The sequence below is a fragment of the Pseudophryne corroboree genome, chromosome 2 (genome assembly GCF_028390025.1).
Source record: "Pseudophryne corroboree isolate aPseCor3 chromosome 2, aPseCor3.hap2, whole genome shotgun sequence".
NCBI classification, from domain to species: Eukaryota; Metazoa; Chordata; class Amphibia; order Anura; family Myobatrachidae; genus Pseudophryne; species Pseudophryne corroboree.
Genome location: NC_086445.1, coordinates 371350369 through 371375824, shown reverse-complemented (window position 1 = coordinate 371375824; position 25456 = coordinate 371350369). Strand labels below are relative to the sequence as shown.

General features: G+C 42.3%; 1 long non-coding RNA gene across 4 annotated transcripts in view; it reads left to right on the top strand.

The window, feature by feature from the left end:
* Positions 1-490: 490 nt before the first annotated feature.
* The window catches only part of LOC135050815 (uncharacterized), a 75413-nt gene continuing 50447 nt past the window's right edge, over positions 491-25456 (top strand). For 2 of the 4 annotated variants that reach the window (XR_010241845.1, XR_010241842.1), the window contains exons 1-5: positions 491-612; positions 11566-11696; positions 15616-15746; positions 19666-19796; positions 23718-23848. This is a non-coding gene — a long non-coding RNA (uncharacterized LOC135050815). Of the gene's footprint in view, positions 613-7398; positions 7452-7530; positions 7596-7676; positions 7756-11565; positions 11697-15615; positions 15747-19665; positions 19797-23717; positions 23849-25456 lie in introns of all 4 variants that reach the window. The other 2 variants (XR_010241843.1, XR_010241844.1) reach the window with 2 other exon arrangements.

The window sequence follows — 25456 nt, the reverse complement described above, 5'->3', positions numbered from 1 at the left end:
ATCTGAATACATGTAGATAGACTAAACATTCTAAAATATATAAAGTACACTCAGAGACATCTCAACATGACTGAAGGTTTTAAATTGAAATAAACATGAACGAGATTAGACCATGAGGTGTTTCTCTGTTTATTATCTCTTTAATAATTAATTAATGTTACAGTTGTTTGCCCTTTAAGATTGAGAATGTTAGCTATGGGTTTCTCCTGTTTTATAGGATTGTTAGGGGAAGAGTTTGTGGAGACAGATTTACCACCTCTCTGATCTAGTTTACCCTCCCACCCTCACTATTACTCTGTTGTGTGCATGACTTTACTACATTGGTTCAGCTCACTGAAATGAAGACCGTAAGCAACAAAAATGAGGAATAATACCAATGGTACTACCTTATAATCAGTGACGGCTTTAGAGGTGGGGCAGCAATACAGTCCAAAGTTCAAATAGGGGAGCCACACCAACTGCCACCAACAGTCATCCCAAACTGACTCACTGGCAGTTGGTGTAGCTCCCCTATTTGAGCGTTGGACTGTGCTACAGCCCCACCTCGGGAGCTGCCACTGTTTATAATTTTTTTAAGAAGTCACGGTGCCATGCCTATAGTCAAAGCATAAGGTAAAAAAATTTGATTTTTTTTCTCAACCATTTGGTTTAAACCATGATTTAAGCTGTGGTGGTTTAAACCAGCCAACCCTGCAAAATACAAAATGCCGATTGATCATACCTGTATAAGTAGAAAAGAAACCAACAGGTTCTACTATATCATACCCTATGCAGCATTTTTCTCACGGTATAATATATAATACTGTATGTAAACATTGTTTATGTTGTAAACAATTGTTTCACAGTGCATGTGTGAGAGATATGCAAGCCATAACTATAGCTAAATACTCTATATGAAAAGGTTAATGTCATAGCTTCTCACCACCAGACTGCTGGTAATATGTGTGAGTCTGAAACGGTTATGTCTTTCAGATGCTTAGGGGGAAATTTACAAAGTCTATCTAAATTGATGTTGTGTTTCAGGAGCTAAAACACATGTACTTGTATATAAGTTTTGATATTGATTTTTAAATGTTAATAAATGTGCAGTTTTGCCCCTGAAACACAACATTGCTTTAGATTAATTTTAAAACTTTCAAAATCAACCTTCCGTAAATTTACCCCTTAAATTTATATGCCAGCATTCTGCCCAACTGCCCTGATTTTGGTGGAACAGGCTTGCTCTTTTGGCACTGCATACTAGAGCAGTAGAGAATGGATGCATGGTGTATACAAACACTGTAGAAAGAGACTAGGGCATCCCAGCAGCTTGGAAAACATTAGGCAAACCCCAAGCAAGAGAGGCACTGTGGGCATGACATGTGGCCGTACCCCCAAAATGACATGTGTACACTGTCACTTTGTCACTCTTCAACCCTGCAACATATTTAGAGGTTTGTGCCAGGGTAGTGACTGTTCACATTGCACATACTATGGTCATACTAGATTACACAGTCTGCAGGCACCAAATTTCCACTTATTATACAAAACTTCCTATTAACTGGAAATTAGTTCTTTGTCGTAAAGGAATTTGTATACTCACAGATTAAGTATAATGATATACTTGCATGGTGCAGGTCACTTGTATTATTACCAGGCACAGAGCAGGTCGCATGATTTGGTAATGCCCCGTACAAGCTGAAATAGCGGAGTATAATAAAGTTGGTACAGTTTTGATGATTGAGTAAGGTACCTCAACCTGGTATTACCCATAAGAGGTACCTCGCTCAGATATTTCCACGTCTGTGGCACTGATGAATAGTATGGTCAAAGCCCTTACAAGTTCCTTACCTGGAGCTTGTATCAGCAACAGAGTCCTGGTGACTAAATACACTAAAGTAAACCGGCCCTTCTAATGAGGAACACTGCATCTACTGGAGCCTTGCTGGTCAGCTTGAAATTGGGTAAGACCAGAACTTGTTTATTTTATACTGCATATGTGGAAGCATATTCATTTTAATAATCTGATGATGTGTTTCTTAAAGTTATACTGTCAACTGGTGTGTGTTCCATCTATATTTAAATATTTTTTTACAGAGGGACGATAGGTACTGACAGGCCCTTAATGCCAAGTACCAGGATGCAGGGGAGGCTTGCTGTGACCTGTAGTCCTCCTGTAAAATACACTATTCTACCTTTAACCAATTGCTATCAAGCACCCACTGCCCAGAGATGCCGAGGATAGAGACAGTCTTCACCCTAGCACTGGTTGATCCTCAGGGGAGGGGAAGGGTTAATGGTGGAATCCTAAGGTTGGGGTGACTAGTAGGAATGGTTAATGCTTTGGCCGGGTTTAACCAAACAAGCATGTCCCCTGACCGTGGCATTACTTCCCCCACCCCCAATCCCACAACCACAATAAGAGCCCAGTGCCACTTGTTGGAAGCACCCCTATTGATTTTTCCCTAGTATTTCTAGAACTGGGACTGGCTCAAGAGCCAGGTGTTGGTTCAATGAAATACAAGGAACCCCACTCTGTTTCCCCCTGTATTTCATAAATCAGACCAGCTTACAGAGTCTGGTTCTGGATTTCCTTTTAGGGGTCCCCACAGCGCTTTAAAATGAAAAAGATTTACTCCTTACTACACTTAAAACACAAGAGCATGTATAGATTTCACTGATCCATTTAGACAGCACCAAACATGCTTGCTAAATGCAAGTGCATTGATATGATGCGATTTTTGTACGATTTTGAAAAAACTATTCTTATTATATACACAATTTTCATCTGTAACAATGTTTTTTTTACGTGATTTTCATACGATTTGGTCCTTAATAAATTATTAATCAGTAAAATGATTGTATTATCACAAAAAAAGCAAAATATAACTAAATCGACTATTACAGAATCCCCCCCCCCCCCCAGAGTTTATTGATTTATACACATTTGCTGTTTCCTTCTATAAGATTGAGGGGTCTGTCTATTTACCATTGATGAGCAATGGTAACTAACATTATATGTATCTTCAAAGCACAGGGATATACTGTATATTGAAGTACTGCCCCTATTTACCAGGATGGCGCTTATCTGACAGCCCCAGTGAAAACCCCCTGCTTAGTGATTGAAAACCATCAGCTTAAGAGCTGCTAGCAAGAAAAATAATTACTGATATTCACATTAGAGAATTTTTTTGCTTTGACAACAGGCTTAATAAGATTGTTAAATCAAAATCAGATCATTAAATGTGCATGCTTTTGAACAACAAATAACTTGGCTCAATGTGGCCCTGCTCAGAAACTTGGGTCCTGCTTTGTGGAGACCCAATTTAATTATATCTTTCTATTACTGAAAAAGGAACAAAGGAAGTCTGCGCAGATGTACTTCATCATTCAGCTAAGAAGGATTGTGTTTTCTGACCTTAATGTGGAAGAAGCACCTGGCACACATCCTCCACAGTCTTGAATGTGTGCAAATAAACAGTAATAGTTAACTTCAGAAATGAAAGAGTTCAGAATTTCATCTATTACTGTACATACACACTGGGTAGCTTATTTAAAAAATGTGTGTCGATCAGGGTCTAACCATCTTATCAGAGACGGATTATAGGAGGGGTGACAAGGGATGTTGTCCTGGAGACCCACACACTGTCCCCCAGACTACCCAGCCACACATTGGCACCAGGGGGAGGAGGGGGTGGAGGTTGATCAGGTACTCTTACCCCCTTGCCCATTCCAAACAGAAGGGAGAGAGAGGCCTGGACTGGGGAGAGAGGGACCTCCTGAAACAGTCCTCTCTCATCCTGTGCACAGATGAATAGCATTGTTTATATATATATATATATATATATATATATATATATAGGTAGCGGTAATAGGATCGGCACTCAGAGTGGGGCTGCTGAAATACTTGCTGCGGTGCCCTCTGTGATCTATTGCAAGATCCAATATAGTAGAAGGAGAAATCAGCGGCACTCAGCAGTCGGAATTATGAAGTGAAGAAAACTTTTATTGCAGTCCTATGGCGTTTCGGGGAACAAGCCCCGTCTATGATTTGTCCCTGAAGACGGGGCTTGTTCCCCGAAACGCCGTAGGACTGCAATAAAAGTTTTCTTCACTTCATAATTCCGACTGCTGAGTGCCGCTGATTTCTCCTTCTACTATATATATATATATATATATATATATATACGTTGCAATGTAGCTTGGCACTCCGGACTCACGAAAGTTCAAATTAGGGGTGCCCTCCTAATCAAATTCTTATTTACCAATGTCCTTGCTTGAAAGAACGAGGCGGCACTCCCAAATATATCCAAAAAACGTGTTGTATTCAATCAAAACAGCATCATATGTCAACATTTCAAAGCCCGCAGGCTTTTTCGTCAGGATGTGAACAGTGCATAAAACGAAGCATAAAACAGTACCTTACCCCATCATACCTTTATATGCTGTGAGCAGCTCCGTGACTAGATGCCCGCCGCTCCCGTCCGGTCTCTTCCGCCCGGCCGCCAGTGCTACAGGATATCCGTTCTGACACACCTCAAGTCAGTCGGTCACCATGGACACCCGCAAACCAGCCGCATCACTTCCGGTTACCATGGAAACGGCGATGCTCCCAGTCTCCGAAGCCGCACACAGTCCCCGTGTACAGAAACTACTATACTGTATAACACAAGAATGTATACATAAATCAGTGTATAATAAACACAGTGCATATTGTGATCGTGCCTAAAAAACTTTAAAAACAGAATCGGAACAGCAGAAACCTAATTCTCATATACATATTGTGCAAAACAGCATCCGAACACAGTACAATTCTCTTTCATATCCCCTATGGTTATTATTTATTATGTAAAAATTTTTTTAAATTTGTAACCTATCCAAAAAACTAGGGGAACTCGACTTAGCAAATCAATAAGAACAGGGACAGACTATCACTTATACCCATATCTTAATTAGCAATAGAATTACCCTTATGTAAACAATAGGCGATGAACATACCCTTTTACAAAAATATATTCCTAGCTATTTTCTCATTTAACCCCTTAGGGGAGATAGTGTCTAAAATATGAATCCATTTTGATTCAACCTGATTAAGGCGTTTCTTACGGACTCCACCTCTCATTTCTACAGGAACGTGATCTATTATTTTATATCTTAAAGAAGTTAAAGAATGATGTGCTTCTTTGAAGTGGCGCACTACGGGTTGGTCACATTCTTTATTTTCTAAAGCTGCTTTAATTGCTGATCGGTGTAGGGCCATACGTTCCCTACTGTCGTTTGCCCTACATAATATATCCCACATGGGCACATTATGATATAGATTACGAACTGTGTAGTACAGCTCAGGACAAAATGTATTTTAAACTTGCGACCTGTATGTGGGTGTTTAAAATATATGCCGGGTTCCATAAAATTGCATGTCGTACACGACACGCATTTATAACAACCCGTTTTTTTCTTTTGAACCAAAAAAGAAGTGTTTGGTGGTGAATACGTGATGTTGGTTTTCACCAACAAATCACATAAATTTCTGCCTCTCTTGTAACAAGGCATAATATTCTTATTCTTGAACCCTGGTAATTCGCTATCTCCCGTACCAATCGGCCACAAAGCCTTAGTGGCACGTGGTAAAATTTGGCTTGCCAGTGTATACTCAGAAATCAAAGGGATGCTATCTTGCCTATTTGTTTGTTTCGACTCTAAAAAAGTGTATCTAGGAGTCTGTAATACCCGTTGTTTTGATTCTTCAAGCAAGGCGGATGGATAACCCCGACTGGAGAATTTCTCTGCCACAAGAACTAAGGCTGGCGCTACCTTTTGAATATCACTGGTAATTCTCGCGGCCCTAAGCATCTGTGATCTTGGTAATGCTTTTTTTAAGGGAGGCGGGTGACAGCTGCTATGGTGCAATAAAGTATTTCTGTCTGTACTTTTGTGAAACATCTCAGTTGATATTGAATTGGAATAAATGTATTTTTTCCCTCAAAATTCTACACACAATACCCCATAATGACAATGTGAAAAAAGTTTTTTTTGAGATTTTTGTATTTGTATTAAAAATAAAAAAAACTTAGAAATCACATGTACATAAGTATTCACAGCCTTTGCCATGAAGCTCAAAATTGAGCTCAGGTGCATCCTGTTTCCACTGATCATCCTTGATATGTTCCTACAGCTTAATTGGAGTCCACCTGTGGTAAATTCAGTTGATTGGACATGATTTGGAAAGGCACACACCTGTCTATATAAGGTCCCATACTTAACAGTGCATGTCTGACCACAAACCAAGTATGAAGTCAAAGGAATTGTCTATAGACCTCCGAGACAGGATTGTCTCAAGGCACAAATCTGGGAAAGGGTACAGAAAAATATCTGCTGCTTTGAAGGTCCCAATGAGCACAGTGGCCTCCATCATCCATAAATGGAAGAAGTTCGGAACCATAAGGACTCTTCCTAAAGCTGGCTGGCCATCCAAACTGAGCGATCGGGGGAGGAGGGCCCTAGTCAGGGAGGTGACCAAGAACCCGATGGTCACTCTGTTAGAGCTACAACATTCCTCTGTGGAGAGAGGAGAACCTTCCAGAAGGACAACCATCTCTGCAGCAATCCACCAAGCAGATACACTTAGAATAGTAGGAATAGTGCTGTTTTATAATCTCATATTGCTGTTCTAATGCTGCACCTGAAGGAGGAAAAGAGACGCTTTGCGTTCCACTGCGGATTTAGTTGGAACTCAGGCGTCACTTCTGACATAGTCACTAGGAGGTGCGCACCACCGCTTTGCTTTCCACCGTGGACATTGGTGGAGCGCAAACGTCACTTCCGGTGCGATCACCAGGAAGTGCGCTCCACCGAGCACCTGAGTGGAATGCAAGATAGTGAACCTGGAGCTCCGTGATCGGATGGATACCTCAGATCACGGGCCCGGTTCACTTTATCAAGAGGGGCAAGTTGTTGTATGTACTATTAAGTCCATACACTTAATAAACTTTGTTAAGTGATGTGTAGAGAGTTAATTCCCACAAAAAGTCGTATGGGCGGAAGTGATGTTACTTCCGGTCATACGAGTGTACACAATAAGTCACTCTATTTCCACCTAAATGGTTTTTTTCTGCACATATTATTAATTAAAAAGGAGGACAGACAGTATATATATATAGGTATAGGTGCTTATAGCACATCTGGACCTTATTAGGTTATAATATCCTACAATGAATTTCATTGGTCAATAAGTCCAGGAAGTTAGGTAATATGGTTATGGGCTATATAAGCCCCATATCCTAGTCCCTCAGTCACTAGCACTTTGGGAGAGCACATAGGAGCACATTTGAACTTGTAAGTACTATCCCTTTAGATTAATTATGAATTATGGTATGTCCATTCTGTTTAATCTATTCACATAGAATCACCTTATTGCAGGTGGTTCATTTGTGGATATATACAAACCATTTTTTGAGATTCTCCCTGAGTGGGTATGTATGCTTACAATTGCACTAATAATTCACTTTTTAATCAAATTGATTAACACTAATTTACACTGCCCTCATTCAGGGTTATTTTTTAGATTTTAGTGATTAGACCTTCACAAATTAAGACTGAGGTCTCATAATTTTGAAGTAAGTCACTTTAAGAGTACTTATTAGTATTTGTTCTTCAATTTTTGGATGTATTAGTGACTATGTGTAATTACTTTGTAGAATTGTCAAACAAACCTGTACTGGTAAATGGTCTTAAGGACCTGAAGATTTCTATGATTGTCAATTTTGGATTGTTTAGGTATGTACCTGTATGAAACAACAAGATATTGTACTACATGGCTGAAACTGTAGACATGTTCTGTCATTTGTAATGAAATTTATGTTTTTTGTTCAATTTAAAGCTACGATTTGTTGATTAAATGTCCTCATCTCTCCTCATTTAATTAATCATGTATATGATAGATGTATTCTTCATTCATTGAATTGATGGATATGTATATGTTTTTACCAGCTGTATTGATCATCCCTCTGAAGATGTCTGCTAAGGATGAAACGCGTCACGGTGGATGAGAGAAAATATACCCTTCATTTCATCGTTTGACACTAATCATTGCCATGTGTTTGTGAAAGGGTTATCTCTTTTAGCAATATATGCTTTTAATAAAGTGATATTATTTATTCATTGATGTGGTCAATTGCATTGCTGGTTAAGCAAGGAAGTGATTATTAGTGCCATCTGATTCATTGTTTGGAGGTGTTTTGGTTCGGTCCTGGCTAACAGTAGGACCATTTCAGAAGGCAGCAATTTTACAGTGCAGGATAAAGGTGTTTTTGGTTTATATATATATATATATATATATATATATATATATATATATATATAATGCTTGATAATGGCGGCACTCAGCAGACTCGTTTATAGATGCAAAAAGCCTTTTATTTTCGGTCCTACGCCGTTTCGGGGAAACCCCGTCTTCAGGGACAAACAATACATACAGAAGTACAAACAGAGAATACTTATATACCCCCCTAAATAGTGCTAACAAGTGCTCATAATAGTTAAGGTTACTCACCTGTCCGGCGCTGTCTTTCCCGCCGCGTCTGGCCGCTGGTTCGAGCGGGTCTCCTGCAGATGACGTCAGCGGTCAGCGCCGGACAGCGTGAGCCCTCAGTAACAATCAGTGCGAGTGTTGCTAGGCAACTCCTGTGTTTGACAACAACAATATACGGAAATGGAAGTTACAAACATTTACAAGATAAAAACAGATCCCTAACTGACATTAACAACATATACTAAAGTTAAAATGAAAGGGGATTAATTACACCGGAGTTTATTTGAGCTTACTGAATTTCATTACTATGTTATCTTCAGGAAAAGCAGCCTTCCCTTTAGGCATGGCCACCCGTTCAGGCATTCCGCCAAAACCCCCTCGCAAACGAGGAGGGCGGGGTAGAACAAAAGGTCACAACACAAGACGCCCTCCGCGATAGCCACGGACTTGGTCGTTAATCTGTCCTCTAGTCTGTTAACTGAAATTGAATATAAAATCTTATCTAAAGGCTTATCTTTCGTGCCCACCGTCAAACCTGACCCGTTTATGGCGAAGGTAGAGAACTACAAATTCAACAGGTCTTTGCGGTTAAAAGAACACTTTGGAGTGAACACTCGTGCTATACCGGATATTCCAATTCCTGAGAAGCTGAAGAAGATCATGCCCAGATCCAGGTTTGACCCAAAAACAAATAGCCCATCTATCAAGACTTTTTCTCGTCTAACAGAACTTGCATATCAGAAGGAAGGGGTTAAACCATACCATTCCAACTTGAGCAGACAGGAACTTTCTGCATTGAATGACCTCTCTAAGAGAACTGATATAATAACACGCAGTGCGGACAAGGGGATGGCTATAGTCATTCAGGACTTGTCCGACTATATTTCAGAAAGTGAACGTCAATTGTCTGACCAACAGACTTATAGTCTTTTGACGTATGATCCGACAGGAAGATTTAAACAAGAGTTAGATGAATTGTTAACCAGTGCCAGTGACTCAGGGATTTTATCCAGTGAACAAAAACGAGCTTTGACGGTTGAACACCCGAAGATCCCGTTGTTCTACACTGTACCTAAAGTACATAAGTCGTTATCCAACCCTCCTGGTCGACCGATAGTGTCGGCCATACAATCCCTGTATCACCCAATAGCTATCTATTTAGATGCATATCTAAATCCCTGTATTCAGAAGATTCCCTCATATCTTAAAGATACTACATCCCTATTGGTGTGTCTGCAATCCCTGGGCACACCACCGGATGACTTAATTTTGTGCAGTGCCGACGTGACCAGCCTCTACACTTGCATCCCGCACAGTGCAGGTGTGGAGGCTGTTCGCTGTCTGATCACTGACAATCCTGATTATCAAGGGCCAGCAGTGGATTTTTTTCTGAAATTACTTACTTTGGTATTGACACGCAACTATTTTACTTTTGATGGCCGTATATACCTGCAGGTACTTGGCTGTGCAATGGGGTCCCCTGTGGCCCCATCGTACGCCAATGCCTATATGTACTCCATAGAACAAACATTGTTTGAGGCTCCTTCTAATTCATCTATGTACTTCTATAAGAGGTACATAGATGATCTCCTTATTTTTTGGCAGGGTTCCCAGGAACAACTTGAATGTTTATTAAATGACCATAATGATACAATGGGCCCGGTGAAATTTACATATCAGGTGTCACATCAAGAAATACATTTTCTGGATGTTATCATCTCCATACAGGCAGGTCAATTGCAAACAACGCTGTATACTAAACCTACAGACCGTAATTCAATGTTACACCATGCAAGCGCACACCCCCTTTCATTACGCAAGGGGCTGCCCCAATCACAATTTCTACGTGCAAGAAGAATTATCTCAGATCCAACACAGGTTGAAAACACTATGGACCGGATGGTCCAGAAGTTTGAACAACGGGGCTACCCGCGACAGGAATTATTAGCTAGCAAGCAGAAAGTGATGAAGATGTCTAGGGACTCTTTATTGAACAAACCTGCTTTGGAAGATGAAAAACATAGGTCCCAAATAATTCCATGGGTCAATAAATTCACAGCTGCGACCACAGCGATCACACGACAGGTCAAGAAATTGTGGCCTATAATTAACACGGATAAAACCCTACCAGGTTTGCTGGATTCTAGGGTATTACCTAGTTTTACTAGGGGATCTAACATTGGGGATAGAATTGTTAAACTAGATGTATTTCCAATCACTAGACAACAACAGACCCATTTTTTACGTCCTAAATTGGGCTGTTTTCGCTGTTTAGGTTGCTCTACGTGTAATACCTTATTGACAGGGGCCAACTTTTATCATCCTCATACAGGCAAAACGTTTAAAATTCGTCACCGGGTGACCTGTACGACCACCCATGTGATATACATGTTGAAATGCCCGTGCGGTCTGGCCTACGTCGGTAAGACGCAGCGCCAATTCCGTGAACGAATGGCCCTACATAGAAGTGCTATTAAGCAAGCTGTGGAAAAAGGAACAAGTGAACAACCAGTGGCACGCCACTGCTTGCTGGCTAAACATAATATAGCCAGCATACGAGCCATCATCATAGATCATGTACCCCCATTACATAGAGGAGGGGACCGCAATAAGATCCTTATGCAGAGGGAGAGCCGCTGGATCCATGAATTAAATACAATCTCCCCTGGCGGCCTGAACGAGACCTTAGGGCTTCAGTGTTTTCTGTAAATATTTCCATAAAGATCTATCCAGTTTGTTATTATATTATAGGGCCCAAATACAATTTATTCTGTTAACAGTGGGCTAGTGAGATATGTACATATAGACTTAGGATGGTCTAAGATAACCTCAGTAAAAGTGCTTTAATATATACTTGTACAAGATATCCTATGCTTAATAACTTCTACCGTTTTTTAACATAGTAATGAAATTCAGTAAGCTCAAATAACCTCCGGTGTAATTAATCCCCTTTCATTTTAACTTTAGTATATGTTGTTAATGTCAGTTAGGGATCTGTTTTTATCTTGTAAATGTTTGTAACTTCCATTTCCGTATATTGTTGTTGTCAAACACAGGAGTTGCCTAGCAACACCCGCACTGATTGTTACTGAGGGCTCACGCTGTCCGGCGCTGACCGCTGATGTCATCTGCAGGAGACCCGCTCGAACCAGCGGCCAGACGCGGCGGGAATGACAGCGCCGGACAGGTGAGTAACCTTAACTATTATGAGCACTTGTTAGCACTATTTAGGGGGGTATATAAGTATTCTCTGTTTGTACTTCTGTATGTATTGTTTGTCCCTGAAGACGGGGTTTCCCCGAAACGGCGTAGGACCGAAAATAAAAGGCTTTTTGCATCTATAAACGAGTCTGCTGAGTGCCGCCATTATCAAGCATTGTTAAAGGAGTGTTTATTCCCTGGATGGCACCGCAGCAAGTAACTGCTTCCCACAAGTGAGTGCCGAGCCTCTCCAAGTGTTATATGGGATAACCTGCAGCAAATACTTCTGAGCCACAGAGGTTGAGGTTATCTCCTGGCTATGGCACCTATGGGACTTTTTCACATGATTTATTAAACACCTTTCCTGGATACAGGCTCAAGCATTTATTGTGCTAATTGGGGAGGACTTCCATTGGAGTGTTACACTGCGCTGTGTTGTATTAATACACACGCCTACAATATGACAGACACTAACGCCGACATGGAGGCAGCATGGGAACTGGCACAAGCTGATGCTAAGGAACGCTTTAGCTTTTCAGATGCAGAGGCCCAGGCCATTCTAATTACGAGGAGGCTGGAAGATGACCCTCAGGCCACTTCGAAGGAGGAGTTATTTCGGCAATGGCAGCGACTTAAGCAACGTGAATGTGACTTAATGTACCACGGTATTAGCCTTTCTGACTATTATCGTAATAATCAGATCCCACGAGGCTTCAGGATCCGGAACACCCCCACAATAGGGCGATATAGCATCCCATTTTGCCGGAAATGGATAGCTATATTGAACAAATGTTCCATGGACCTCCTACTCCTAGTAGTGGAAGAGTCAACGCGAGAGCTTACAGTGATTAAAAAACAACTGGAGGAGTTTGAAGCTTCCCACAAAGCCACATTGGTACAGGATACTACCACCAATTGGTTGGAAAAATTACAAGCTCACATGGATCAATATAGGAGTGATCTCATCAAATACAAGAAAGAAAAATTACATAAAGTCCAGCAAGACTATCAACAAAGAAGAGTATATTCCTGGTTGAACAATACGGGTACTACACAAGACCGACCATATTACAATAAAAGGTATCGGCGTCGACAGAACTACCCTGATCAGTCAGGAGCAAGCACTACAGCTAGTGATGGAGAGGCAAGTAATGGATCATCATCTTCAGGAAAAGCAGCCTTCCCTTTAGGCATGGCCACCCGTTCAGGCATTCCGCCAAAACCCCCTCGCGGACGACGAGGGCGGGGCAGAACAAAAGGTCACAACACAAGACGCCCTCCGCGATAGCCTCGGACTTGGTCGTTAATCTGTCCTCTAGTCCGTTAACTGAAATTGAATATAAAATCTTATCTAAAGGCTTATCTTTCGTGCCCACCGTCAAACCTGACCCGTTTATGGCGAAGGTAGAGAACTACAAATTCAACAGGTCTTTGCGGTTAAAAGAACACTTTGGAGTGAACACTCGTGCTATACCGGATATTCCAATTCCTGAGAAGCTGAAGAAGATCATGCCCAGATCCAGGTTTGACCCAAAAACAAATAGCCCATCTATCAAGACTTTTTCTCGTCTAACAGAACTTGCATATCAGAAGGAAGGGGTTAAACCATACCATTCCAACTTGAGCAGACAGGAACTTTCTGCATTGAATGACCTCTCTAAGAGAACTGATATAATAATACGCAGTGCGGACAAGGGGGGGGCTATAGTCATTCAGGACTTGTCCGACTATATTTCAGAAAGTAAACGTCAATTGTCTGACCAACAGACTTATAGTCTTTTGACGTATGATCCGACAGGAAGATTTAAACAAGAGTTAGATGAATTGTTAACCAGTGCCAGTGACTCAGGGATTTTATCCAGTGAACAAAAACGAGCTTTGACGGTTGAACACCCGAAGATCCCGTTGTTCTACACTGTACCTAAAGTACATAAGTCGTTATCCAACCCTCCTGGTCGACCGATAGTGTCGGCCATACAATCCCTGTATCACCCAATAGCTATCTATTTAGATGCATATCTAAATCCCTGTATTCAGAAGATTCCCTCATATCTTAAAGATACTACATCCCTATTGGTGTGTCTGCAATCCCTGGGCACACCACCGGATGACTTAATTTTGTGCAGTGCCGACGTGACCAGCCTCTACACTTGCATCCCGCACAGTGCAGGTGTGGAGGCTGTTCGCTGTCTGATCACTGACAATCCTGATTATCAAGGGCCAGCAGTGGATTTTTTTCTGAAATTACTTACTTTGGTATTGACACGCAACTATTTTACTTTTGATGGCCGTATATACCTGCAGGTACTTGGCTGTGCGATGGGGTCCCCTGTGGCCCCATCGTACGCCAATGCCTATATGTACTCCATAGAACAAACATTGTTTGAGGCTCCTTCTAATTCATCTATGTACATCTATAAGAGGTACATAGATGATCTCCTTATTTTTTGGCAGGGTTCCCAGGAACAACTTGAATGTTTATTAAATGACCATAATGATACAATGAGCCCGGTGAAATTTACATATCAGGTGTCACATCAAGAAATAAATTTTCTGGATGTTATCATCTCCATACAGGCAGGTCAATTGCAAACAACACTGTATACTAAACCTACAGACCGTAATTCAATGTTACACCATGCAAGCGCACACCCCCTTTCATTACGCAAGGGGCTGCCCCAATCACAATTTCTACGTGCAAGAAGAATTATCTCAGATCCAACACAGGTTGAAAACACTATGGACCGGATGGTCCAGAAGTTTGAACAACGGGGCTACCCGCGACAGGAATTATTAGCTAGCAAGCAGAAAGTGATGAAGATGTCTAGGGACTCTTTATTGAACAAACCTGCTTTGGAAGATGAAAAACATAGGTCCCAAATAATTCCATGGGTCAATAAATTCACAGCTGCGACCACAGCGATCACACGACAGGTCAAGAAATTGTGGCCTATAATTAACACGGATAAAACCCTACCAGGTTTGCTGGATTCTAGGGTATTACCTAGTTTTACTAGGGGATCTAACATTGGGGATAGAATTGTTAAACTAGATGTATTTCCAATCACTAGACAACAACAGACCCATTTTTTACGTCCTAAATTGGGCTGTTTTCGCTGTTTAGGTTGCTCTACGTGTAATACCTTATTGACAGGGGCCAACTTTTATCATCCTCATACAGGCAAAACGTTTAAAATTCGTCACCGGGTGACCTGTACGACCACCCATGTGATATACATGTTGAAATGCCCGTGCGGTCTGGCCTACGTCGGTAAGACGCAGCGCCAATTCCGTGAACGAATGGCCCTACATAGAAGTGCTATTAAGCAAGCTGTGGAAAAAGGAACAAGTGAACAACCAGTGGCACGCCACTGCTTGCTGGCTAAACATAATATAGCCAGCATACGAGCCATCATCATAGATCATGTACCCCCATTACATAGAGGAGGGGACCGCAATAAGATCCTTATGCAGAGGGAGAGCCGCTGGATCCATGAATTAAATACAATCTCCCCTGGCGGCCTGAACGAGACCTTAGGGCTTCAGTGTTTTCTGTAAATATTTCCATAAAGATCTATCCAGTTTGTTATTATATTATAGGGCCCAAATACAATTTATTCTGTTAACAGTGGGCTAGTGAGATATGTACATATAGACTTAGGATGGTCTAAGATAACCTCAGTAAAAGTGCTTTAATATATACTTGTACAAGATATCCTATGCTTAATAACTTCTACCGTTTTTTAACATAGTAATGAAATTCAGTAAGCTCAAATAACCTCCGGTGTAATTAATCCCCTTTCATTTTAACTTTAGTATATGTTGTTAATGTCAGTTAGGGATCTGTTTTTATCTTGTAAATGTTTGTAACTTCCATTTCCGTATATTGTTGTTGTCAAACACAGGAGTTGCCTAGCAACACCCGCACTGATTGTTACTGAGGGCTCACGCTGTCCGGCGCTGACCGCTGACGTCATCTGCAGGAGACCCGCTCGAACCAGCGGCCAGACGCGGCGGGAATGACAGCGCCGGACAGGTGAGTAACCTTAACTATTATGAGCACTTGTTAGCACTATTTAGGGGGGTATATAAGTATTCTCTGTTTGTACTTCTGTATGTATTGTTTGTCCCTGAAGACGGGGTTTCCCCGAAACGGCGTAGGACCGAAAATAAAAGGCTTTTTGCATCTATAAACGAGTCTGCTGAGTGCCGCCATTATCAAGCATTGTTAAAGGAGTGTTTATTCCCTGGATGGCACCGCAGCAAGTAACTGCTTCCCACAAGTGAGTGCCGAGCCTCTCCAAGTGTTATATGGGATAACCTGCAGCAAATACTTCTGAGCCACAGAGGTTGAGGTTATCTCCTGGCTATGGCACCTATGGGACTTTTTCACATGATTTATTAAACACCTTTCCTGGATACAGGCTCAAGCATTTATTGTGCTAATTGGGGAGGACTTCCATTGGAGTGTTACACTGCGCTGTGTTGTATTAATACACACGCCTACAATATGACAGACACTAACGCCGACATGGAGGCAGCATGGGAACTGGCACAAGCTGATGCTAAGGAACGCTTTAGCTTTTCAGATGCAGAGGCCCAGGCCATTCTAATTACGAGGAGGCTGGAAGATGACCCTCAGGCCACTTCGAAGGAGGAGTTATTTCGGCAATGGCAGCGACTTAAGCAACGTGAATGTGACTTAATGTACCACGGTATTAGCCTTTCTGACTATTATCGTAATAATCAGTTCCCACGAGGCTTCAGGATCCGGAACACCCCCACAATAGGGCGATATAGCATCCCATTTTGCCGGAAATGGATAGCTATATTGAACAAATGTTCCATGGACCTCCTACTCCTAGTAGTGGAAGAGTCAACGCGAGAGCTTACAGTGATTAAAAAACAACTGGAGGAGTTTGAAGCTTCCCACAAAGCCACATTGGTACAGGATACTACCACCAATTGGTTGGAAAAATTACAAGCTCACATGGATCAATATAGGAGTGATCTCATCAAATACAAGAAAGAAAAATTACATAAAGTCCAGCAAGACTATCAACAAAGAAGAGTATATTCCTGGTTGAACAATACGGGTACTACACAAGACCGACCATATTACAATAAAAGGTATCGGCGTCGACAGAACTACCCTGATCAGTCAGGAGCAAGCACTACAGCTAGTGATGGAGAGGCAAGTAATGGATCATCATCTTCAGGAAAAGCAGCCTTCCCTTTAGGCATGGCCACCCGTTCAGGCATTCCGCCAAAACCCCCTCGCGGACGACGAGGGCGGGGCAGAACAAAAGGTCACAACACAAGACGCCCTCCGCGATAGCCTCGGACTTGGTCGTTAATCTGTCCTCTAGTCCGTTAACTGAAATTGAATATAAAATCTTATCTAAAGGCTTATCTTTCGTGCCCACCGTCAAACCTGACCCGTTTATGGCGAAGGTAGAGAACTACAAATTCAACAGGTCTTTGCGGTTAAAAGAACACTTTGGAGTGAACACTCGTGCTATACCGGATATTCCAATTCCTGAGAAGCTGAAGAAGATCATGCCCAGATCCAGGTTTGACCCAAAAACAAATAGCCCATCTATCAAGACTTTTTCTCGTCTAACAGAACTTGCATATCAGAAGGAAGGGGTTAAACCATACCATTCCAACTTGAGCAGACAGGAACTTTCTGCATTGAATGACCTCTCTAAGAGAACTGATATAATAATACGCAGTGCGGACAAGGGGGGGGCTATAGTCATTCAGGACTTGTCCGACTATATTTCAGAAAGTAAACGTCAATTGTCTGACCAACAGACTTATAGTCTTTTGACGTATGATCCGACAGGAAGATTTAAACAAGAGTTAGATGAATTGTTAACCAGTGCCAGTGACTCAGGGATTTTATCCAGTGAACAAAAACGAGCTTTGACGGTTGAACACCCGAAGATCCCGTTGTTCTACACTGTACCTAAAGTACATAAGTCGTTATCCAACCCTCCTGGTCGACCGATAGTGTCGGCCATACAATCCCTGTATCACCCAATAGCTATCTATTTAGATGCATATCTAAATCCCTGTATTCAGAAGATTCCCTCATATCTTAAAGATACTACATCCCTATTGGTGTGTCTGCAATCCCTGGGCACACCACCGGATGACTTAATTTTGTGCAGTGCCGACGTGACCAGCCTCTACACTTGCATCCCGCACAGTGCAGGTGTGGAGGCTGTTCGCTGTCTGATCACTGACAATCCTGATTATCAAGGGCCAGCAGTGGATTTTTTTCTGAAATTACTTACTTTGGTATTGACACGCAACTATTTTACTTTTGATGGCCGTATATACCTGCAGGTACTTGACTGTGCGATGGGGTCCCCTGTGGCCCCATCGTACGCCAATGCCTATATGTACTCCATAGAACAAACATTGTTTGAGGCTCCTTCTAATTCATCTATGTACTTCTATAAGAGGTACATAGATGATCTCCTTATTTTTTGGCAGGGTTCCCAGGAACAACTTGAATGTTTATTAAATGACCATAATGATACAATGAGCCCGGTGAAATTTACATATCAGGTGTCACATCAAGAAATACATTTTCTGGATGTTATCATCTCCATACAGGCAGGTCAATTGCAAACAACGCTGTATACTAAACCTACAGACCGTAATTCAATGTTACACCATGCAAGCGCACACCCCCTTTCATTACGCAAGGGGCTGCCCCAATCACAATTTCTACATGCAAGAAGAATTATCTCAGATCCAACACAGGTTGAAAACACTATGGACCGGATGGTCCAGAAGTTTGAACAACGGGGCTACCCGCGACAGGAATTATTAGCTAGCAAGCAGAAAGTGATGAAGATGTCTAGGGACTCTTTATTGAACAAACCTGCTTTGGAAGATGAAAAACATAGGTCCCAAATAATTCCATGGGTCAATAAATTCACAGCTGCGACCACAGCGATCACACGACAGGTCAAGAAATTGTGGCCTATAATTAACACGGATAAAACCCTACCAGGTTTGCTGGATTCTAGGGTATTACCTAGTTTTACTAGGGGATCTAACATTGGGGATAGAATTGTTAAACTAGATGTATTTCCAATCACTAGACAACAACAGACCCATTTTTTACGTCCTAAATTGGGCTGTTTTCGCTGTTTAGGTTGCTCTACGTGTAATACCTTATTGACAGGGGCCAACTTTTATCATCCTCATACAGGCAAAACGTTTAAAATTCGTCACCGGGTGACCTGTACGACCACCCATGTGATATACATGTTGAAATGCCCGTGCGGTCTGGCCTACGTCGGTAAGACGCAGCGCCAATTCCGTGAACGAATGGCCCTACATAGAAGTGCTATTAAGCAAGCTGTGGAAAAAGGAACAAGTGAACAACCAGTGGCACGCCACTGCTTGCTGGCTAAACATAATATAGCCAGCATACGAGCCATCATCATAGATCATGTACCCCCATTACATAGAGGAGGGGACCGCAATAAGATCCTTATGCAGAGGGAGAGCCGCTGGATCCATGAATTAAATACAATCTCCCCTGGCGGCCTGAACGAGACCTTAGGGCTTCAGTGTTTTCTGTAAATATTTCCATAAAGATCTATCCAGTTTGTTATTATATTATAGGGCCCAAATACAATTTATTCTGTTAACAGTGGGCTAGTGAGATATGTACATATAGACTTAGGATGGTCTAAGATAACCTCAGTAAAAGTGCTTTAATATATACTTGTACAAGATATCCTATGCTTAATAACTTCTACCGTTTTTTAACATAGTAATGAAATTCAGTAAGCTCAAATAACCTCCGGTGTAATTAATCCCCTTTCATTTTAACTTTAGTATATGTTGTTAATGTCAGTTAGGGATCTGTTTTTATCTTGTAAATGTTTGTAACTTCCATTTCCGTATATTGTTGTTGTCAAACACAGGAGTTGCCTAGCAACACCCGCACTGATTGTTACTGAGGGCTCACGCTGTCCGGCGCTGACCGCTGATGTCATCTGCAGGAGACCCGCTCGAACCAGCGGCCAGACGCGGCGGGAATGACAGCGCCGGACAGGTGAGTAACCTTAACTATTATGAGCACTTGTTAGCACTATTTAGGGGGGTATATAAGTATTCTCTGTTTGTACTTCTGTATGTATTGTTTGTCCCTGAAGACGGGGTTTCCCCGAAACGGCGTAGGACCAAAAATAAAAGGCTTTTTGCATCTATAAACGAGTCTGCTGAGTGCCGCCATTATCAAGCATTGTTAAAGGAGTGTTTATTCCCTGGATGGCACCGCAGCAAGTAACTGCTTCCCACAAGTGAGTGCCGAGCCTCTCCAAGTGTTATATGGGATAACCTGCAGCAAATACTTCTGAGCCACAGAGGTTGAGGTTATCTCCTGGCTATGGCACCTATGGGACTTTTTCACATGATTTATTAAACACCTTTCCTGGATACAGGCTCAAGCATTTATTGTGCTAATTGGGGAGGACTTCCATTGGAGTGTTACACTGCGCTGTGTTGTATTAATACACACGCCTACAATATGACAGACACTAACGCCGACATGGAGGCAGCATGGGAACTGGCACAAGCTGATGCTAAGGAACGCTTTAGCTTTTCAGATGCAGAGGCCCAGGCCATTCTAATTACGAGGAGGCTGGAAGATGACCCTCAGGCCACTTCGAAGGAGGAGTTATTTCGGCAATGGCAGCGACTTAAGCAACGTGAATGTGACTTTATGTACCACGGTATTAGCCTTTCTGACTATTATCGTAATAATCAGATCCCACGAGGCTTCAGGATCCGGAACACCCCCACAATAGGGCGATATAGCATCCCATTTTGCCGGAAATGGATAGCTATATTGAACAAATGTTCCATGGACCTCCTACTCCTAGTAGTGGAAGAGTCAACGCGAGAGCTTACAGTGATTAAAAAACAACTGGAGGAGTTTGAAGCATCCCACAAAGCCACATTGGTACAGGATACTACCACCAATTGGTTGGAAAAATTACAAGCTCACATGGATCAATATAGGAGTGATCTCATCAAATACAAGAAAGAAAAATTACATAAAGTCCAGCAAGACTATCAACAAAGAAGAGTATATTCCTGGTTGAACAATACGGGTACTACACAAGACCGACCATATTACAATAAAAGGTATCGGCGTCGACAGAACTACCCTGATCAGTCAGGAGCAAGCACTACAGCTAGTGATGGAGAGGCAAGTAATGGATCATCATCTTCAGGAAAAGCAGCCTTCCCTTTAGGCATGGCCACCCGTTCAGGCATTCCGCCAAAACCCCCTCGCGGACGACGAGGGCGGGGCAGAACAAAAGGTCACAACACAAGACGCCCTCCGCGATAGCCACGGACTTGGTCGTTAATCTGTCCTCTAGTCCGTTAACTGAAATTGAATATAAAATCTTATCTAAAGGCTTATCTTTCGTGCCCACCGTCAAACCTGACCCGTTTATGGCGAAGGTAGAGAACTACAAATTCAACAGGTCTTTGCGGTTAAAAGAACACTTTGGAGTGAACACTCGTGCTATACCGGATATTCCAATTCCTGAGAAGCGGAAGAAGATCATGCCCAGATCCAGGTTTGACCCAAAAACAAATAGCCCATCTATCAAGACTTTTTCTCGTCTAACAGAACTTGCATATCAGAAGGAAGGGGTTAAACCATACCATTCCAACTTGAGCAGACAGGAACTTTCTGCATTGAATGACCTCTCTAAGAGAACTGATATAATAATACGCAGTGCGGACAAGGGGGGGGGGCTATAGTCATTCAGGACTTGTCCGACTATATTTCAGAAAGTAAACGTCAATTGTCTGACCAACAGACTTATAGTCTTTTGACGTATGATCCGACAGGAAGATTTAAACAAGAGTTAGATGAATTGTTAACCAGTGCCAGTGACTCAGGGATTTTATCCAGTGAACAAAAACGAGCTTTGACGGTTGAACACCCGAAGATCCCGTTGTTCTACACTGTACCTAAAGTACATAAGTCGTTATCCAACCCTCCTGGTCGACCGATAGTGTCGGCCATACAATCCCTGTATCACCCAATAGCTATCTATTTAGATGCATATCTAAATCCCTGTATTCAGAAGATTCCCTCATATCTTAAAGATACTACATCCCTATTGGTGTGTCTGCAATCCCTGGGCACACCACCGGATGACTTAATTTTGTGCAGTGCCGACGTGACCAGCCTCTACACTTGCATCCCGCACAGTGCAGGTGTGGAGGCTGTTCGCTGTCTGATCACTGACAATCCTGATTATCAAGGGCCAGCAGTGGATTTTTTTCTGAAATTACTTACTTTGGTATTGACACGCAACTATTTTACTTTTGATGGCCGTATATACCTGCAGGTACTTGGCTGTGCGATGGGGTCCCCTGTGGCCCCATCGTACGCCAATGCCTATATGTACTCCATAGAACAAACATTGTTTGAGGCTCCTTCTAATTCATCTATGTACTTCTATAAGAGGTACATAGATGATCTCCTTATTTTTTGGCAGGGTTCCCAGGAACAACTTGAATGTTTATTAAATGACCATAATGATACAATGAGCCCGGTGAAATTTACATATCAGGTGTCACATCAAGAAATACATTTTCTGGATGTTATCATCTCCATACAGGCAGGTCAATTGCAAACAACACTGTATACTAAACCTACAGACCGTAATTCAATGTTACACCATGCAAGCGCACACCCCCTTTCATTACGCAAGGGGCTGCCCCAATCACAATTTCTACGTGCAAGAAGAATTATCTCAGATCCAACACAGGTTGAAAACACTATGGACCGGATGGTCCAGAAGTTTGAACAACGGGGCTACCCGCGACAGGAATTATTAGCTAGCAAGCAGAAAGTGATGAAGATGTCTAGGGACTCTTTATTGAACAAACCTGCTTTGGAAGATGAAAAACATAGGTCCCAAATAATTCCATGGGTCAATAAATTCACAGCTGCGACCACAGCGATCACACGACAGGTCAAGAAATTGTGGCCTATAATTAACACGGATAAAACCCTACCAGGTTTGCTGGATTCTAGGGTATTACCTAGTTTTACTAGGGGATCTAACATTGGGGATAGAATTGTTAAACTAGATGTATTTCCAATCACTAGACAACAACAGACCCATTTTTTACGTCCTAAATTGGGCTGTTTTCGCTGTTTAGGTTGCTCTACGTGTAATACCTTATTGACAGGGGCCAACTTTTATCATCCTCATACAGGCAAAACGTTTAAAATTCGTCACCGGGTGACCTGTACGACCACCCATGTGATATACATGTTGAAATGCCCGTGCGGTCTGGCCTACATCGGTAAGACGCAGCGCCAATTCCGTGAACGAATGGCCCTACATAGAAGTGCTATTAAGCAAGCTGTGGAAAAAGGAACAAGTGAACAACCAGTGGCACGCCACTGCTTGCTGGCTAAACATAATATAGCCAGCATACGAGCCATCATCATAGATCATGTACCCCCATTACATAGAGGAGGGGACCGCAATAAGATCCTTATGCAGAGGGAGAGCCGCTGGATCCATGAATTAAATACAATCTCCCCTGGCGGCCTGAACGAGACCTTAGGGCTTCAGTGTTTTCTGTAAATATTTCCATAAAGATCTTTCCAGTTTGTTATTATATTATAGGGCCCAAATACAATTTATTCTGTTAACAGTGGGCTAGTGAGATATGTACATATAGACTTAGGATGGTCTAAGATAACCTCAGTAAAAGTGCTTTAATATATACTTGTACAAGATATCCTATGCTTAATAACTTCTACCGTTTTTTAACATAGTAATGAAATTCAGTAAGCTCAAATAACCTCCGGTGTAATTAATCCCCTTTCATTTTAACTTTAGTATATGTTGTTAATGTCAGTTAGGGATCTGTTTTTATCTTGTAAATGTTTGTAACTTCCATTTCCGTATATTGTTGTTGTCAAACACAGGAGTTGCCTAGCAACACCCGCACTGATTGTTACTGAGGGCTCACGCTGTCCGGCGCTGACCGCTGACGTCATCTGCAGGAGACCCGCTCGAACCAGCGGCCAGACGCGGCGGGAATGACAGCGCCGGACAGGTGAGTAACCTTAACTATTATGAGCACTTGTTAGCACTATTTAGGGGGGTATATAAGTATTCTCTGTTTGTACTTCTGTATGTATTGTTTGTCCCTAAAGACGGGGTTTCCCCGAAACGGCGTAGGACCGAAAATAAAAGGCTTTTTGCATCTATAAACGAGTCTGCTGAGTGCCGCCATTATCAAGCATTGTTAAAGGAGTGTTTATTCCCTGGATGGCACCGCAGCAAGTAACTGCTTCCCACAAGTGAGTGCCGAGCCTCTCCAAGTGTTATATGGGATAACCTGCAGCAAATACTTCTGAGCCACAGAGGTTGAGGTTATCTCCTGGCTATGGCACCTATGGGACTTTTTCACATGATTTATTAAACACCTTTCCTGGATACAGGCTCAAGCATTTATTGTGCTAATTGGGGAGGACTTCCATTGGAGTGTTACACTGCGCTGTGTTGTATTAATACACACGCCTACAATATGACAGACACTAACGCCGACATGGAGGCAGCATGGGAACTGGCACAAGCTGATGCTAAGGAACGCTTTAGCTTTTCAGATGCAGAGGCCCAGGCCATTCTAATTACGAGGAGGCTGGAAGATGACCCTCAGGCCACTTCGAAGGAGGAGTTATTTCGGCAATGGCAGCGACTTAAGCAACGTGAATGTGACTTTATGTACCACGGTATTAGCCTTTCTGACTATTATCGTAATAATCAGATCCCACGAGGCTTCAGGATCCGGAACACCCCCACAATAGGGCGATATAGCATCCCATTTTGCCGGAAATGGATAGCTATATTGAACAAATGTTCCATGGACCTCCTACTCCTAGTAGTGGAAGAGTCAACGCGAGAGCTTACAGTGATTAAAAAACAACTGGAGGAGTTTGAAGCTTCCCACAAAGCCACATTGGTACAGGATACTACCACCAATTGGTTGGAAAAATTACAAGCTCACATGGATCAATATAGGAGTGATCTCATCAAATACAAGAAAGAAAAATTACATAAAGTCCAGCAAGACTATCAACAAAGAAGAGTATATTCCTGGTTGAACAATACGGGTACTACACAAGACCGACCATATTACAATAAAAGGTATCGGCGTCGACAGAACTACCCTGATCAGTCAGGAGCAAGCACTACAGCTAGTGATGGAGAGGCAAGTAATGGATCATCATCTTCAGGAAAAGCAGCCTTCCCTTTAGGCATGGCCACCCGTTCAGGCATTCCTCCAAAACCCCCTCGCGGACGAGGAGGACGGGGCAGAACAAAAGGTAACAACACAAGACGCCCTCCGCGATAGCCACGGACTTGGTCGTTAATCTGTCCTCTAGTCCGTTAACTGAAATTGAATATAAAACCTTATCTAAAGGCTTATCTTTCGTGCCCACCGTCAAACCTGACCCGTTTATGGCGAAGGTAGAGAACTACAAATTCAACAGGTCTTTGCGGTTAAAAGAACACTTTGGAGTGAACACTCGTGCTATACCGGATATTCCAATTCCTGAGAAGCTGAAGAAGATCATGTCCAGATCCAGGTTTGACCCAAAAACAAATAGCCCATCTATCAAGACTTTTTCTCGTCTAACAGAACTTGCATATCAGAAGG